We start from the raw sequence: 20,255 nt of genomic DNA on the forward strand, positions 1-20,255 counted from the left end.
AATATGTTTAAAGCCCTTGATATAAATTGGCAAATTGCTTTCCAGTAAAGGTATACCAATTACACTCCGACTGGTGATAATTGTGCCCTGTCAGACTTACATGCTTTAAGTCTTAGTAGATGAAAGGGTTTTGTATTTAGCATGTGGATTTAAATTTCTCAATTTTTATTTCATATCATGGATTTTTATAAGAATAAATATGTTATTTCATAAAAGTAAATAAACATGCTTTCAGAAGTTGAGGTTGGGCTACTTGAAAATCTGTATCTTTATTTTGTTTGTTTGTTTGTTTGTTTGTTTGTTTTGAAGGATAACCTTTTATTACTTTTATGTACAGAATATTCAACAGCATCCACTCAGCCCAGTTTGGTGTCCAGTTCTTTAGCCTTTGCCCTTTCCAACTTGACAATGTGAGCCATGGACTTTGGACCCAGGATGTTGCCTCTCCAGTGACAGTGGATTTCATCATAACTGTCAGTCATTGGTCCTGATAGCTTCCACCTGCTTAGCCAGAGCTCCTTTGTCTTCTGAGTTAACCTGTATGAAGGTGACAGTGGTGAAGGTCTTCCTGTGGACCAGATGTTCCAGCCTGGCCTTTCCCTTGATAATGCGGTAGGGAACCCCCATCTATGACACAGGGCAAGTAGGAAGACAGCCAGCTCAATGGGATCCACAGCATGTGCAATCACTACCATCTGAGTCTTCTTATTTTCCACCAAGGTGGTGACAGTATTAACGCCAACTTGAAGGAGAGGCGACCTCTTATTGGGGACATCCCCTTTGCTGGAAGCTTTCTTTTTAAGCTGAGCCAACCATCTCTGCTTCTTCTCTTGCTTTGTCTCTGGCCTGTATTTGTGGGCCAGCTTAAGCAGTTGAATAGCTGTTTGGCGGTCTAAGACCTGGGTGAATTGGTTAATCACAGGGGGTATTTTATTTATTTTATTTTTATTTTATTTTATTTATTTTTTTGATGTCGTGCTGCATGATTCATTGTTTTCATATAACACCCTGTGCTCCATGCAGTACGTGTCCTCCTTAATACCCATCACCGGGCTAACCCATCCCCCCCACCCCCCTCCCCTCTAAAACCCTCAGATTGTTTCTCAGAGTCCATAGTCTCTCATGGTTCATCTCTCCCTCTGATATCCCCCCCTTCATTTTTCCTTTCCTTCTCCTAATGTCTTCCGTGCTATTCCTTATGTTCCACAAATAAGTGAAACCATATGATAATTGATTTCCCTGCTTGACTTATTTCACTTAGCATAATCTCCTCCAGTCCCATCCATGTTGATGTAAAAGTTGGGTAGTCATCATTTCTGATGGCTGAGTGATATTCCATTGTATATATGGACCACATCTTCTTTATCCATTCATCTGTTGAAGAGCATCTCGTCTCTTTCCACAGTTTGGCTATTGCGGACATTGCTGCTATGAACATTGGGGTGCATATGGCCCTTCTTTTCACTACATCTCTGTCTTTGGGGTAAATACCCAGGAGTGCAATTGCTGGGTCATAGGGTAGCTCTATTTTTAATTTTTTGAGGCACTTCCACACTGTTTTCCAAAGTGACTGTACCAACTTGCATTCCCACCAAGAGTGTAAGAGGGTTCCCCTTACTCCACAACCTCTCCAACATTTGTTGTTTCTTGCCTTGTCAATGTTTGCCATTCTAACTGGTGTAAGGTGGTATCTCAATGTGGTTTGGATTTGAATTTCCCTGATGGCTAATGATGATGAACATTTTTTCCTGTGTCTGTTAGCCATTTGTATGTCTTCTTCGGAGAAGTGTCTGTTCATGTCTTCTGTCCATTTTTTGACTTGATTATATATTTTTAATATTAGACTCTACTTATTAATTTCTCAAATGAAGCTTTTTTCTTCATCTGGTAGTTTTTGATTTTTGTAACAGTATACTGGAATAAGTGTACCTTGACAGAAAGAAAGAAAAAAACAACATTATGTTTTATCTTCTATAATAGTTCTAATGTTCTCATTAACACTTTGTACAAAACAGTAGTGGCTTAGTACATTGAATGGAGAAAAATCCAGTGGAATATATCATTATAGTACAGTATAAAATAAGTTGAAGAAGTAATCTGCAGTTCCAAAATATGAAATCTGCACTGGGAGACTAAATGACAAAAATGAAAGGCAAGATGCTCTGGATAACTTGGTACTAAAAATCACTCCCAGAATTTGCTTCATTTAATTTATTTATAACCTACTGACAAGAATGATATGTTACTTATTATTTTAAAAGTTTCCTCAATAAACCAGAAAAGTGATGGAATGCTCTTTTGACCCTAGACCCAGAAATAATTATGATTACCTGCACTATTTAGCTTGAAAAGAATCAGACACTGTTCATGGTCTGTTACTTCTACTATGATATTTGATAATCTATACATACAAGTCATTGAAGTTCACTCAACCTTAGAATGCTTCAAATGGACTTAGTCTTAAATGAATAGTCAAGCATATGTGCTACTTTTCTATTACCCACCTAACTTAAAACTACTTAAGTATGAATTTTTGAATCATGAACACATTGATTTTATCTGCCATTGATAAAGCTTAAAAGAATTCAGTTATTTTGGACTTGTAAATATACTTTATTGAATAGAATATTAGAATGGACAATATGTAGATATTTCACACTGTAGATGTTTGCTATCAAATGAAGCTAGGATCATAATTTATAACTAAGTGCAATGTGTTCTGTTACCTTGTTTTGGGAAAGCAATATGCCATGGTTGTGAAAATAATAGAAATTTTCCTGTGGTTTCCATAGCACTAATGTGGATGTTAAAAAATGTGAAAACAGACCCTTTTGAAATATATAAGCATATGCTTACACATGGATTTGCAAAAACTGTATTATATAACTTTATTAAGAAAGTTCTAAAATAACAATTTTACCTATTCAACCCACAATTATCTTTAGTCCTATGGAATCTGTTTCCCTGTTATTTTCTATAATTCATCTAGTTCCTCACTGCTAACAACAGCATGAAATTTAAAAACTGCATCTCCAGATTCTGTGGTTGCTGTAGGATATTACAGTGTTTATTACATTTCAGTATGCCAGATCTTTATTTCATTTCTAATCGAGGGGGAACTCATGGTAAATTTTCCATTGTGGACACATTTTATTTCATTTTATTTTGTTTTTTAATATGTGCATTTTTTTCCTCCCAAGATTTTATTTAAATTAAAGTTAGTTAACATATAGTGTAGTATTGGTTTTGGGAGTAGAATTTAGTGATTCATCATTTACATACAACACCCAGTGCTCATCACAAGTGCCCTCCTTAATGCCCATCACCCATTTAACCCATCTCCCCACCCAGATCCCCTCCAGCAACCCTCGGTTTGTTTTCTATAGTTGAGAGTCTCTTATGGTTTGCCTCCTTCTCTGTTTTTATCTTATTTTATTTTTGTCCTCTCCCATATGTCACCTATTTTATTTCTTAAATTCTACATATGAGTGAAATCAAATGGTATTTGTCTTTCTCTGATTGACTTATTTTGCTTAGCATAATACATTCTAGCTCCATCCACATTGTTGCAAATGGCAAGATTTCATTCTTTTTGATGGCTGAGTAATATTCCTATATATAGGAATACACACACACACACACACACACACACACACCGCATCTTTTTCCATTCATCACATTGTGGACACATTTTAATTGATACTATTAGAAAGAGGTGGTGATGAGTGTGGCATATGCATGTTTTAAATACCAAGTACAAATGAAATAACCATTTCTTATTATCCATATATCTAGGCTCAGGCAATTGTGTCTTATAACATTCTCCAAATGAATAGAATGAAGCAAAAAACACTATACATCAGGATATTCAAACCTAAGCACCAAAATTATCTCCTGTGATTTATTTTCATTTAGTAACATATCAATAATGAGTTGGATCATTTCCCAATTCTTAGTTACCAAGTGGGGATATAATTTAACCAATAGATTGTGGATAGGAAAAGTGGCTTTAAGACAAAAGAGAGATTTTACTTTAACCTCCAGCTGGGTGCAATAAATGGTCAACAACAAAGCTCTTGACCACCATTGTGATTAGATATATATGTAAAATACATAGAAATGTGCCTGGCACATAATAAACCCCCATGCATGTTAGTCATTATTCAAATATGAGTTATTTGTGGGTTTGGTGTTTTCATTGAGATAACATTGAGAGTCCCAGGTATAATATAAAATTAGAGATAAGCTTATGAAAAAACTGATGATTTTCTTAGTAAGAGGCAAGGCTAGTGAGAAAAAGTATTGAGTCACTCAAGAGCCTTTTAAGACTGAGAATTTATATATGTACTTGATTCATTGAACCTTTCAGGGTAAGGTTTTCCAAGTAATAATGCTTTTGATGAACTTCCGAGGTATTGATCTATGCACTTTTTGCAAGAAAAATGAAATAAAATTTTATGTCCTCATTTTGAGACCAGATGGAGATTGGGAAGGCAGAAAGTGTGATATGTGTTGCAGTATTTCACTAAAGCAGAATTACAATTGGCAGAGGTTACTATGCCAAAAACAAACATTTACAACAGTTAAGGTAAACAAATATGTTTGACAGTTGACTCATAGATGAGTCAGTAGTCTTTAGGTACAGCATGAATTTTGGACCAATCAAAACTTACATTTTTATACCATTAGAAAATAACATGACAAATGGCACTGAAAATCAATGAAATTAAAAAATATTTTAAAGTGGAAGAAAATATCTTTCTTAGTTTCTTTTTAAACCTAAAATATATTAAAAATTCCACATACTCTGGGGAAAAACAAAAACTAATGTATTCATTTGAACTAAAGATTTAAGATGGCTATTTTATGTAGTTAAATCAAAATAAATCGATAAACAATTATTTTTATACAACCTCATCCTCCTTTGAATACCACTATTAATCTTGAATTAATTTTCTCATACAATTGTTATAACAAGTAACAACATTATTGGTTTTTATATCCCAAATCCTATTTAAAAAAATATATAAAGGGCAAGGAGAAATATATTCTCTACAAATCAATATTAAAGAAACAGATTAAAGCTATATTTCATTTATACAACCAAGTAACAAGATTGACTATTCCATGTTAGAGTACAAACAAATCTTCTATAAAGGGTAACATAAAAATAGTGAATTTTGCTTTTTCTCATTCTTGCATCCATAACTCCTTTTATAATATGTTTAATCACTAGCTTTCATTACCAAAAATTGCTTATGTGTACTATGAAGTCTAAATGCAAGGAAACTATTATCCTACAAAGGTTTCTGGTCAATACATGCATTTTCCTAAGACTTCACTACTGCATAATATCCATCCTTCTGTCAGCCCCTAACTATACATTAGATCCCAGGCTGTCTAAACTAATTTATTTTATGACTTTATCTTGACTTCACCTATTAGTTTTCTGTTGCTACATCTCAACTATAAGCTACAGGTCCCTATCTTCAGTCCAATGAGAGAATGACAGGTCATCTCACTAGAAGGCCTTACTGTAAGTTCAATTTGCATGTGTTCAAAATGAAGCTCATGTTCTTCCTTCTAGTGTAACATTAACCCTTACTTGAGACCACATGCAAGTCAAACTTATCATCTACACAGTACATTTATTTCTTAGTAGTTTCCTATTTCTGTAGAAATAGGAGCTTACTTTTAAAAATAGAGGGTTTTTTTTTTTTTCCTTTTGGCTAGAATTTTATTTCTTGCTTCTGATAATTTGCTATTTCCCATTCACTGGCACTCATTTTCATCAGAATTGAGGTTAATATTAAGGTTAAAAAAGACATAATGTATTCTTACCCCACCAAGGCACAGGGCAAAGTTTCATTAAGGAGGAATGGGCACTATATTTCTTAATTTCATTTAAATTTCTTTCTAATCCCATTAGTCTGTGCAAAGTTGTGAGGAGAGGCTTCTACCTGACGGAGAGCTCCAAGGCCCATCTTATAGTAGATCTGTGAGAAAAGAAAGAACAGTGTGTACCATGAGGGAGAATGTTCCAAGTGAGCCAAGATAATTGAGCTGTTCTATTTATAATGCCCTTAACTTGGTCACTACAAGCTACCTCTTCTAGCATGGAAACCCACTTGTGTACTCGACATTGAGCCACAGTTTGGGAAATCCTGTAAAATATGAATTTGAACAAATGAACAAATGAAATTAATCTTGAGCTCCCCCTAGACAGCAGGCCATCTAACTATCTCATATTGTTGGTGACATAATTGTTGAAAAAATAATTAACTCTCTTCCATATGTCTATTCTTTGATTATATAGGAACCATTTTACATAGTTTAAAATATTTGTGTTTCATACTGTTTTCATGAAGAGGGTTTAACATTTGTAGGTATCCAGAAATAAAATTTGACCTACTTTAGTTTCCTTCTATTTAAATAAATTATTTGATAAATATTTTTGCTCAGAAGTTTGAATTTCCTTTATGCTTTAATTTATCTTGTTTTTTAATATCAGTAGACATCATTTAATTTTACTTGTATCAAATTAATAATCAATACTTACCAGTGTGATCTCATTAAATCCACTTTTTTTAAACTTAGCCCATATTACTGATTTCAAAATATTTAGGTATTTCTCTGAATTCTCAATAATCACCTTATGTTTCACATAATCTTTTGAGGTTGGAGACCCTGTGTAATTTACCTTCCTAAAAAGAGCATGGCAAATGAGGAATGAGACAGACTTCCATTTTACTGTCATTGGCAGTTAAATGTGACAGTTACAGTGACTATTTCATAGCATAAGCCATTCCCTAGATGATGAGACTGACATTTGTAAACAGTTTAAAGATAGTGAGTAGAGAGAGTTCATGATTGGATGACTGATAAAATAGCAATAAAACTTATCCTAATGATACCCTTGTGTCCTCAATGTTATCCACTGTGGCACTACTCCTAATTCTGATTGAAAAAGGCCAGTGAAGTTCACATGATACTGTAAATGATTTAGTGATACACTACCTGAGTATGCTATAGTCTATAGAACTTCTATATTTGTTCTTAGTATCTTATGATTGTCCAAGAATGAATGCCAACTCAACCACTATATGTGGTTTCTAATATTCAGAGAATAAAAGGATATTGTGGACAATTCCTTACCTACTTTCTTTGATACTTTTAGTTTTCATTTCCTTACCCATAAGTTGGCTTTCCTCTCTTATGCCACTGTATACTAGCATGATTTCATCATAACCCTGAAATCATAACCAAAAAGAATATTACATAGGAAAAGTAAAAAATCTTCAAGACTAATTTGTCTGGGCCAGGGGATTATGGGAAGGATGAAGACAGAGATTGAAGGGGGGCAGAATTTGTAATCAAGAGTAGTGAGGAGGGGAACAAAAGCTCTGGAGAGTTTACCATAGGAGGTAGAACTACTTATCAATTCATTCAACATATACATATTAAGAACCTACTGTGTGTCAGGTACTGTTTAGGTGCTAAGGATATAGCACTTGTTAAACAGACAAACTCTGCCTTGATGGGGCCTATAATATAGTGTGGGAAGATAGCCAATAAACAAATTCAGAAACATAATTAATATATTTTCAGATAGTTATAAGGGGTTTATAGAATCATAAAATTGGTTACAGCAATAAGGAAATGCTGGTCTTTCAGGAAGAGATAGGAACATGTTCTACATATAACCATATTGTGAGAGGCAGTCCCTTGACAGTGTGTGTGTGTGTGTGTGAGAATTGCATGAAGAGCATGATAATATGTGAGCCCCCACTTCAGTTCTGCCTAGGGTAGACTGACTCCATACCTGACTCTGTTTAAATACCATTGACTGTAACTTTGAGACTAGGAAACGGCAAGCTTGCTAGGAATACCAATATCTCTGTGTCCTGTCCCCCTACACTCACACACACATACACACACACTTCTCAGGAGAGTTTCCAGACTAGGGGAGAGGCACTCTCATCAGGTGCACAGTGGGAAAATAAGCAGTGTTAGGAAGAAGGAGAAGTCAGACTGTGACACAAATATGACAATGTCTCAGCAACATTGAATTTTGGCCATATTAGGCCTGTCAGAATTCTTTTGTGGTAGGCCAAAATAGATAAACATTTATTTCCCCTATGAAGAAGATCATGGCTTTCTGCTGATACCTCAGCAGCACAAACCCCACAAGAGTTTATAGATTGGGCAACAGGTCCTTCCTTGAAGGGGGATCTATGTGTTACATCTCTGTGTCCACCATATCAGAGAGTTATAAAATTACATTTTCTTAGCAAATTTGAGTAGAATCCATCTAAAGACTTCCCCTCAATATAGAAAATTAAAATAACTGGAGTTTCTGTTAGGGTTTAGACTGCTATTGGAATTATTGTTGAGTTTTCTCTTTATTGAGTAGGTTTTACTATCTACCTTATTTTTTTGTTATAGGTCTTATTATTCATTGTTTTAATGGAAATAAAGGATTTTTTCCTAATTACAAACAAAGATGCCATTCTTAACATAATTTGGAAAATATAATTAAGTGTAAAATAGAAAATTAAAACTAATCATAACTTATCACCTAGATATTAAATGTTATTGATATATTGAAGTATTTTCTTCTAATATTAAAGAGGACATAGTCACTATTTTCAAATAAGATCATATTCTCTATATGATTGTTTTCTGTTTTCTCTTTTTTTTAATGGAATGTGACCTCATTTGTATTTTCTTATGATCTGCTAGAATGTAAACTTTGTAAGAGTAGGCCTATACATATATTTTTTTCACTGATAAATATCTTATACTAGAATAGTATCTAGTACACAGTAGATATTTAAAACATATTTTTGAATAGATGGAATATCTAAACTATTTGAAAACATGATTTTATAAGAGCATTTTTAGAGGTAACACCAGATCCTTAACACCCCCAACAAGGTTTGTTCTTTTGAATAAGAGGAGAGAATTTTCATACATGAAAGCTTGTAGGATTCCCCTGAAATAATCTAGCCCTACCAATTATAGATGCCAGGGAAGCTGAACATTTCTAGTTGGCAGTCTAACTTCCAATTCTTGAACCATAATTGTTTCTGTTGGTGACAGTTGTCTGTCAGGCAATACTATTTCTAAACTAAACAACAAAACAAAACACAAATTTATAGTTTACTTGTGAGGATAAGAATTAAGCTGGTTAGTGGTGGGCCATTAGGTTAACATTGGGAAAATACCACCTCAAATTCCACCTTTTAATTCCTAGACTCACAAAATATTGCAATATAATAAGTAATGTCATACATTATTTGCTGCTTAGGAACATTTATCAGTGATATGGAGCTCCCAACAACTTCAAGATTTAATTAACTAGATTTTCAGTTGAAAACTCTCTCGTTCTCTAAAGCATCATTTTCCTGAATGATGTGATATGTGTCAAAACTAGAAAATACCATGAACATCAACTCATTGTCCTTTCTAACTGTAAAGGAAATTTGTTTCTCAGAGGAAGTGTAGTAAGAAGCCAAAAGTAAAAGTCATTCAGTGAATAAGTGGAAGATGTTGTAAGTGGAAGCATGGTGGGTAAGAAATAACTTAGGTGAGGACAAATCACTACCTTTTCCATAACATAAATATTTAACTTAAACCAATACTTTGTTACTACCGGTGTTAAAATTCTATGACTGCACTGATATTCTCTTAGCTTTTGCTATCATGGCCACATTCTTTCTTTCTTTTTTTTTTTTGTTTGAGTATGGTTGACACACAGTGTTACATTCATTTCAGGTGTATGACATAGTGATTCAACTTCTATATATGTTATTCTATGCTCTCCACAAATGTAGCTCCCATCTGTCACCATACAATTCTACTTAAAGATCATTGACTATATTCGTTATGTTTTGCCTTTTATTTCTGTGACTTGCTCATTCCATAACTGGAAGCCTGTATCTCCCACTCTCCTGCACCTATTTTGCCCATCTCCCACCCCTCTTCCTTCTGATAACCATCAGTTTGTTGTCTGTATTTATAAGTCTCATTCTGCTTTTGTATGTTTGTTTGTTTTGTTTTTTAGATTCTACATATGAGTGAAATCATATGGTATTTATCTTTCTCAATCTGATTTATTTCACTTAGCATAATACCATCTAGGTCCATCCATGTTGTTGCAAATGGCACAATCTCATCCCTTTTTATGGCTACATAATATTCCATTGGATATACATACACCACATCTTCCTTACCCATTTGTCCATCAGTGGACACATAGCTTGCTTCCATATCTTGGCCATCATAAATAAACCTGCAATAAACATAGGGGTACATATATCTTTTAAATTAATGTTTCTATTTTCTCTGGGTAAATAGTAGTAGAATTAATGGATCCTATGGTATTTCTATTTTTAATTTTTGGAGGGACTTCCATACTATTTTCCACAGGGGCTGTACCAATTTACATTCCCACCAACAGTGCATGAGAGTTCTCTTTTTTCCACATCCATGCCAACACTTACTTCTTGTGTTACTGATTCTACCCATTATGATTGATGTAAGGTGATACATCATTGTGGTTTTCATTTGCATTTCCCTGATAATTAGTGATGTTTAGCACCTTTTCATGTATCTGTTAACCATTTTTATGTCTTTTTTTAGAAAAATATCTATTTGGGTCCTCTGTCCATTTTTTAATTGTTTGGGCTTTTTTTCTCTTCTTTTCTTTCTTTTCTTTTCTTTTTTTTTTTTTTTTTTGGTGTTGATTTGCATAGTACAGTATGTATTTTGCATATTAAGCCTGTATTGGATATATCATTTGCAATATCTTCTCTTATTCAGTAGGTTGCCTTTTTTTTTTTTTTTTGGTTGATGGTTTCCTTCACTGGTAAAAGCTTTTCATTTTGATGTTGTTCTAGTAGTTTAGTTTTGCTTTTATTTCCCTTGTAGATCTGTGAAATATGCTGTTTGTATTCTAATAAGGAGTGTGTTGAATCTGTAGATTGCTTTGGGTAGTATGGCCATTTTAACAATGTTAATGTTTCAAATTCATGAGCATGAAATATCTTTCCATTTGTTTGTGTCCTCTTCAATTTCTTTCATCAGTGTTTTTTGGTTTTCAGAGTATAGGTCTTTCCCTCCTTGATTAAGTTTATTCCTAGATATTTTATTCTTTTTGGTACAAGTGTAAATGGAATTGTTTTCTTAATTTATTTTTCTGCTACTTTGTTATTACTGTATAGAAATGATTCTAATTTGGGGGTATTAATTTTGTATCCTGTGACTTTACTGACTTATGACTTCTGATAGTTTGGAGGGGGGTCTTCAGGGTTTTCTATGTATTGTATCATACCCATCTGCTGATAACAACACTTTAATTTCTTCCTTATGAAGTGGATGCCTCTTATTTCTTTTTCTTGTCTGATTGTTGTGGCTAAGACTTCCAGGACTTTGTTGAATAACAGTGGTGAGAGTGGACATCTTTGTCTTGTTCCTGGTCTTAGAGGAAAAGCTCTCAATTTTCCTCATTGAGTATGTTACCTGTGTGTTTTTCCTAGATAGCTATTATTGTCAAGGTATGTTTTCTCTAAACCCACTTTGTTGAAGGTTTTTGTCATGAACGGATGTTGAATTTTGTTAAATGCTTCTTCTGCATCTATTGAGATGATTATATGATTTTTATCCTTTGTTTTGTTGATGTGAGGTATCATGTTGATTTGCAAATATTGAAACCATCCTTGCACCCCCAGAATAAATCTCACTAGTTTGTGGTGAATAACCCTTTTAATGTATTGTTGAATGTGGTTTGCTAATATTTTGAGTGGATTTTTCCATCTGTATTCATAAGGGATATTGGCCTCTATTTTCCTTTCTTTGTGGTGTCCTTGTCTGGTTTTAGTCTCAGAGTAATTCTGGCCTTGTAGAATATATTTGGAAGCTTTTCTTCCTCTTCTACTTTTTGTAAGAGTTTAAGGAGAATAGGTGATAACTCTTCTTTAAATACTTGGTAAAATTCACCTGTGAATCCACCTGGACCTGGACTTCTATTTTTTGGCAGTTTTTTTTTTTATTATTGCTTCAATGTCATTACTAGTTATTGGTCTGTTCCGATTTTCTGTTTCTTTCTGATCAGTTGTGGAAGTCTGTATCTTGCTAGGAATTTATCCATTTCTGCTAGGTTGTCCAATTTATTGGCATGTGATTTTTTTGTACCATGCTCTTACAGTTTTTTGTATTTCTGTGGTATCAGTTTTTATGTCTCCTCTTTTATTTCTGATTTTATACATGTAGGTACTTCTCTCTCTCTCTCTCTCTCTGCTGAGCCCTAAAGATTGATCAATTTTGTTTATCTTTTCATAGAATGAGCTCTTGATTTCACTGATTTTTTTCTACTCTTTTTAAATCTCTATGTCATTTATTTCTGCTCTGATTTTATTACTCTCTTCCTTTACTCACTTTGGGCTTTGTTCTGTCTCTAGTTCTGTTAGGTGTAAAGCTAAACTGTTTACGTGAGCTTTTCTTCTTTCTTGAAGTAAGCCTGTATTGCTATATATTTCCCTCTTAGAACTGTTTTTGTCACATCCCCAAGATTTTGGACTATTGTGTTTTCATTTTCATTTGTCTCCATATTTTTTTTATTTCTTCTCTGATTTTTCATTGACCTATTGGTTGTTTAGTATCATGTTGTTTAGCCTCCATGTATTAGTGTGTTTTACTGTTTTTTTTTTCTTATGACTGATTTCTAGTTTCATTCTCTTGTCGTCAGAAGATATGCATGGTATGAATTCAATCTCCTTGAATTTATTGGGACTAATTTTGTGGCCTATCATGTGATATGTTCTGGAAGATGCTCCATGTCCACTTGTAAAGAATGTTTATTCTGTTGTTTTTGAATGGATTGTTCTGTATACATCTGTTAAGTCCATCTGGTGTAATGTTCAAAGACATGTTTCCTTATTGATTTCCTGTCTGGATGATCTATCCATTGATATTAGTGGGGTGTTAAAATCCCCTACTATTATTGTAACAACATCAAATTCTCTCTTTTTGTCCCTTAATCTTTACATTATATTAATGTACATTAGTACATTAATGCTTTATATATTTAGTTGCTCCAATGTTGGGTGCATAGAAATTTATAATTGTTAATATCTTCTTGTTGGATTGATCCCATTATCATTATGTAGTGCCTTTCTTTGTCTCTCTTTTTTTTTTTTTTTTAAGATTTTATATATTTATTTGACAGAGAGAGAGATAGCGAGAGCAGGAACACAAGCAGGGGGAGTGGGAGAGGGAGAAGCAGGCTTCCCGTGGAGCAGGGAGCCCGATGCGGGCTCGATCCCAGGACCCTGGGATCATGACCGGAGCCGAAGGCAGCTGCTTAACCGACTAAGCCACCCAGGTGCCCCTTTTCTTTGTCTCTTGTTACACTCTCTTTTTAAGTCTATTAAAGTCTATATAAGTATTGCAATCCTGTTTTGTTTTGTTTTGGTTTTTTTCCTAATTCTGTTTGCATGGTAAATGTTTTTCTATCCCTTCACTTTCAGTATGTCTGTGTCTGTAGGTCTAATCTGAATATCCTGTATGCAGGATAGATAGATCTTTTTTTATCCATTCACCACCCTGTGTCTTTGATTGGAACATTTAGGCCATTTACATTTAAAGTAATTACTGATAGGTATGTACTAATCACCATTTTGTGACTTGTTTTCTTCTTGTTTTTTGTAGTTCTTCTCTGTTTCTTTCTTCTTTTTTCACTCTCTCTTTCTGTGTGTGTGTGTAATTGATGAGTCTCTGCAGTGTTATTTTTGGCTTTCTTTCTCTTTATTTTTGTGCAGGTTTTGAGTTTGCAGTTACCATGAGATTAATATATAACATCCTAAATGTGTAGAAGTCTTTATTAGGTTGATGGTCATTTAAGTTCAAATACATTCTAAATAATACTACTAATAATAACAAAACAAAAAAACTTTTTTTTACTCTCTCCTCCATGTTTTATGTATGTACTGTCATATTTTACATCCTTTTATTCATAACTTTTTACATCTAATTATTGCCATTTCTTTTCCACTTAAAGAGGTCCCTTTAACATTTCTTATAAATCTGGTTTAACTTTTGTTTGTCTGGAAAACTCTATCTTGCCTTCAATTCTGAATGATAACTTTGTTAGTTACAGTATTCTTGATTGTAGAGTTTATTTTTTATGTTTTTCCTTTCAGCACATTGAATATATCATGCCATCCTCTTCTGGCCTGCAAAATTTCTGGTGAAAAATCAGCTGATAGCCTTATGGGGTTTTCCATGTATGCAACTTAGTGTTTCTCTAGTGTTGCTTTTAAAATTCTTTATCTTTAATCTTTGACATTTTAATGACTATGTGTCATGGTGCCGACCTTCTTGGGTTCATCTTATTTGGAACTCTTTGTGCTTCTTGAACTTGAATATCTACTTTCTTCTCTAGGTTATGGAAGATTTCAGCTATTATTTCTTTTTTTTTAAGATTTTATTTATTGATTTGACAGGGAGAGAGAGAGAGAGCATGGGAGAGAGAGAGCACAAGCATGGGGAGCAGCAGGCAGAGGGAGAAGCAGGCTTTCTGTGGAGTGGTGAGACTGATGTAGGGCTCGATCCCAGGACCCTGGGATCATGATCTGAGCTGAAGTCGGACGATTAACTGACTTAGCCACCCAGGTGCTCCTCAGCTATTATTTCTTCAAATAAATTTTCCGTCCTTTTCTCTTTCTTCTTCTGAGACCCTTTATTGTGCATGTTTATTCTCTCGATGTCCAAGAGATCCCTTAACCCACCTTGTGTTTGTTTTTGTTGTTGTTTTTATTCTTTTTTCTTTTTGATATTCAGCTTTGGTGTTTCCATTACCCTGTCTTTCAGATCTCTGATGCATTCTTCTGTATTTGCTAATCTACTGTTTATTCTCCCTAGTGTATTTTTTAATTTAGTTATTGTATTTTTCAACTCTGATTGGTTCTTTTTTATATTTTTTATCTCAATTGAAGGTCTCAGTTCTTCCACTCTTCTCTGCAGTCTAGCAAGCATCTTTACATCATTACTTTAAACTCTTTATCATGAATTTGCTTATTTCCATTTAATTTAATTTTTATTTTCTTCTGAGGTTATGTATTGTTCTTTCTTTTGCAGTGTATTCCTCTGTCTCCTTATTTTGCTTGAATTTCTGTGTTTCTATGGATTAGGCAGAACACCTATTTCTCCTAGATTTGAAGGAATTATCTTGTGTATGGTCATCCCTATGTTGATTGTGTGTGTTCGGTGACTTTGCTGGCTGACTGGAGCTGTGGTTGGTGTGGGCTGGGGGTCCCAGGACTCTCCATGCAGTGGGTGCCCAGGCAGGACATCTAAAGATGAGATTAACACAAGTTGATGTGTCCCTGGGATCTCCAGGTGCTTTGGCATGACAGCTAAAGCTTAAGTGGATGCCAGCCAGGAGACTGGGGCTCTACACACAGAAAGTCTCTTGGCAGGATAGCTGAGCTCAAGTGGGTGTTATCTGGAGTGTCCCTGGAGTTTTCACACAGAGGGTGCCCTGGCAATACAGCTAAAACTAAGGTAAATGCAGACTGATGGGGTCTGGAGTTCTACATGCAAAGAGTGCCCTGGCAGGACAGGTGAAGCTGAAGTGGGTGCAAGCCAGGGGTGCCTTGGCCAGGTGACTGGAGTTGAAGCTGGCATGGGTGGGGGTGTTCTGGGGCACTCCATCTAGGGAGCACTCTGGCAGGGTGGCTTGGTCTGAAGCAGACTCTGCGGGAAGATATCAGAATGCTCTGTACCAGGGATGCCCTAGCAGGCTATCTGAAAGCAAAGTAATATAGGTCTGGTATATTCTATGCTGCTTTGCACTTGTGTCACCCTGTCACAAAGGCTGAAACTATAGTGAGTGCTAACTAGTGGTGCTCTGGTGTGTCCCTCCCTGTGGCCACCTTGCTGGGATGACGGGCTGATGTGGGCTAGGGACCTGGGGCTTGCATAAGTGGCAAGCCAAGCTATGGCATCCAGACCCTGCTCTAACCTGCACTTTCAAGGTGGAAGGAAAGCAAAACCTTATCACTCTCCAATCTCTCTGACCCAGAGAGAGTTCCAGCAGCTCCTCTGCCATTTGGCAGAGTTCTAGCACTGGATCTTTTATTAACTAGTTGCCCTTTTAAACCACTGCTTTATCTCTGGGCCCAAGGACAGACACATCTGCTCCTGTCCCTTAGTACTATCGCAGCATCAGGGGTGGGGGTTCCTTTCACTACCATGCCTCCATCTTTCTTGCTATTCTCTTGCCATTCTCTGTTTTATATTGGACAAAAACTGTACAGTTGACCCTCAGTTCTTCTTTAGGAGGAATTTCTCTAAAAATAGGTGTAATTTGATGTATCTGTGGAGGAGGCGAGTTCAGGGTCTTCCTATGATGCCATCGTGGACTGGAATCCCCCATGGCCACATTCTTTAGAGCTCTTTGAGCAAACACTGACTAGTTGGTGAAGGAGGATGACTCCTTCTGTTTTTTTTTTTTTTTATTAATTTATTTTTTTATGTTATGTTAATCACCATACATTACATCATTAGTTTTTGATGTAGTGTTCCACGATTCATTGTTTGCATATAACACCCAGTGCTCCATTCAGTATGTGCCCTCTTTAATACCCATCACCAGGCTAACCCATCCCCCCAACCCCCTCCCCTCTAGAACCCTCAGTTTGTTTCTCAGAGTCCATAGTCTCCCATGGTTCGTCTTCCCCACCGATCCCCCCCCCCTTTATTTCTCCCTTCCTACTATCTTCTTTTATTTTTTTTTAACATATAATGTATTATTTGTTTCAGAGGTACAGGTCTGTGATTCATCAGTCTTACACAATTCACAGTGCTCACCATAGCACATACCCTCCCCAATGTCTATCACCCAGACACCCCATCCTTCCCACCCCCACCACTCCAGCAGCACTCTGTTTCCTGAGATTAAGAATTCCTCGTATCAGTGAGATCATATGATACATGTCTTTCTCTGATTGACTTATTTCACTCAGCATAACACCCTCCAGTTCCATCCATGTCGTTGCAAATGGCAAGATTTCATTCCTTTCGATGGCTGCATAATATTCCATTGTATATATATACACCACATCTTCTTATCCATTCATCTGTTGATGGACATCGTGGCTCTTTCCATAGTTTGGCTATTGTGGACATTGTTGCTATAAACATAGGGGTGCACATACCCCTTCGGATCACTACATTTGTATCTTTGAGGTAAATACCCAGTAGTGCAATTGCTGGGTCATAGGGCAGCTCTATTGTCAACTTTTTGAGGAACCTCCATACTGTTTTGCAGAGTGGCTGCACCAGCTTGCATTCCCACCAACAGTGTAGGAGGGTTCCCCTTTCTCCGCATCCCCGCCAACATCTGTCATTTCCTGACTTGTTAATTCTATAGAGCAAGTTTTCTTGACTCTATGTTTAAAAAAACCTTAAATTCTTTGTCCAATCTAAAAGCCTGTTCATAAATCCTATTCTTGTTTATTTCCCAAGTCCCTAACTGTCTTAGACTATTAGTCTCTCCCAGGGAATCAGTGTAAATCTTGGCATCAGGTCATCCTTCTCTCCAAAGTGAATAAAGTACCCTGCTCCAAGTTCTGCCTGCTTGGAGGATTTCCATCTTTTACTCTCCTTCAGGATCAAACCTGAGAAGGATTATAAGACTAAAACTCTCCACCCAAGACTTTCCCATACTTCACAATAGCATTTAAAATCTGGTCTGAGATTTTTAGCTTCTGTCAAGTAATCACAGAAAATTATTTTTGAGGACATACTATGGGTTGAAGGAAGATCAGCAATGAGCAAATTATTCATGCAACATATCTATGTATTCAAGACCTGATCAGGCTGAGAGCAAAATTTAACACTAGAAGTTGAGCTGTTGAAAAAAATATAATTATATGATTAAATGGATGAGAGGGACTAGTTATGGAGGTGAAATAGGTTATGTGGTCACTTGGTAACCATTTGTCATTTTTTCTTCATTAGAGCCTAGTGATAAACTGATAACAGTTTCTTAAAGGGAGAATAATTATTTGCTGGGCTGACATGTCTGCTAGCTCTGCATCAAAAATCCAGAGGCCTTTTATCCTATTAAAATGTGCTGCAGAAGCTTCAAATTTCATTGGTTTCTCTTGGTCATATGGCCATTGTCAGAGGTACTTGTGCCATGAACTGAACTAGCTAGAGACTCATTATTTTATGTCTCACTAGAATATTGCAGTTTTGGCATTACCTGGCTAATAGATCAAAATAGTCAAGTATAGAAAGTGTGCCTTCCCAAGTTGAAGTGGCCCATCTGATAGTTCTCCTTCTTAATTGCAGGGTATACAGGGTGCAGCAAAATGTCTATTATTATGGTCAGATTCAGGCTTCTAAAATAGTACATGTTTTACTTTATATTATCCTGTGCCATACATCTGTCTTATTAAAACATGTAAGAGTAATCACTACTACCTCCTTTCCAGGTGTTTTGAGCTAACAGTCATAACTTTAGTAGACTACTATATCCTTTTTAACAATTAGGCAATCAAATTCCATGTGGAATGGAGACAGAGGATGAGCTATCCACAAAACAGAATGACAAGGATATTGGTGTTTTTACCAGGAAAAAGCAACTGTTTCTGGTAGTCTTTATGCTTCAGATGGTGGAAAAATACCTTTGGAAGATAAAGTACATTACAAATATTAGAACTTGTAAATTTTCTCCAGCAAGGAGAGTACAAATGGAACAAAAAAGTCCCCATGAGAGTCTCCACTTGATTAAATTTAAGTAAGCACTTCTAATATCTAGAAGTCTTTGTTATTTGTTAAAATGGAAAATTGAACATAATGAAAGATATCATAATTGCATATGTTAAGTGTTCAATGCTAGCATTAATCTCTGTAGTTGCTTCAAGAGGGTAATGCATTTTATTTTCTAATTTGGTAGTAATTGATATTTAGACCATTTTTAACTTATTTTAATAGCCCTAATTCCTTAAATATAGAATGAAATAGGATTAAGGGAAGACAGTATTCAGAGAAACTCAGGGGAACAAATGAACATTCTGTCTGCATTTCTCTTGTGAAATAATTCACCTCCAACAAATGCTTCTTTCTCTGTGCATCTCCTTTTTAATTTTAAAATTCCCCAAGTAGATAATCCCATTGTTCCAAGTTTGGTCAGTTTTCCCTACTTGGATCAATGAGCCATGGCCAAGGGGCAAGAGGAATAAGAATAAGAAATGCCAGATAAAGAGTCATTGTTAGTCTGGCAGCCAAACAAATTTAAACCTAAATTTGTAGTTAACTCACTACACTAAGGAAAAGAAAATAGATGCTTTGAAATTCTAGGTGCATGTTAACTAACAAAGTTAACGTTCTTTCTGAAGCAGAGCATTACTTTGTATACAAATGGGAAAATGATATAAACACAGATAATGCAATTATCTTCTCTATTAAAATTTATCAAAATTTAGACAGTATAGCAGAGTATTTAGGAATTTGGACTCGAGACTCAGATTGCCCTTTTGAATTCTGCCCTTGTACCACATCACTTAACCCCCTATTCCTCTGGTTCTTCAACTGAAAATGAAAATAATAATAGAATCTAACTTATAGAATTGTTTTGAGGGAGAAATGAGTTAAGGTTGGAGTGTGTTTACATATTTTGTCTGACACATAGTTAGGACTGTATAAGGTTTGTCAAATAAATACATGAAGCTGCATTTATAGTAAGAAAAATGAAAAGTTCAGCTAAATGATTTGAAGGAATCTTGTTAAGTCCTGAATTCAGCAAGACCATGTGTGTATGTGGAGATATTCTTTCCAAGTAATATAATGCAAAACATAATTAAGTAGAAAAGTTCAAAAGAAGTTATAAACAAAATGGCTAAATAGGTAGATTCTATTAAGAAAGAATATTGGATATTTAAATAACATACAAAAAAATTATAATTGAAAAAGGATTTAGGAGGTCTAAAATAAATGGTATGTATTTTGCTAAGCATAATGTGTAACTTAGCCCCTTCCTCAATGTCCCTTTAAGAATTTTCTACTTGCAGGGCGCCTGGGTGGCTCAGTCGTTAAGCATCTGCCTTCGGCTCAGGTCGTGATCCCAGGGTCCTGGGATCGAGCCCCATGTCTGCCTCCTTGCTCCGTGGGAAGCCTGCTTCTCCCTCTCCCACTTCCCCTGCTTGTGTTCCCTCTCTCACTGTCTCTCTCTCTGTCAAAAAATA

The 20,255-nt window shown here is 35.6% G+C and overlaps 1 pseudogene; it reads right to left on the reverse strand.

Moving 5' to 3' along the window:
- Window positions 1–356: 356 nt before the first annotated feature.
- On the reverse strand, window positions 357–16,438 carry LOC135363796 (large ribosomal subunit protein eL8-like; annotated as a pseudogene).
- Between the last annotated feature and the right edge of the window lie 3,817 nt (window positions 16,439–20,255).

The sequence above is a fragment of the Mirounga angustirostris genome, unplaced genomic scaffold (genome assembly GCF_029215605.1).
Source record: "Mirounga angustirostris isolate CCGP_5_RB_7025 unplaced genomic scaffold, mMirAng1.0.hap1 SCAF_3, whole genome shotgun sequence".
Taxonomy (NCBI): Eukaryota; Metazoa; Chordata; class Mammalia; order Carnivora; family Phocidae; genus Mirounga; species Mirounga angustirostris.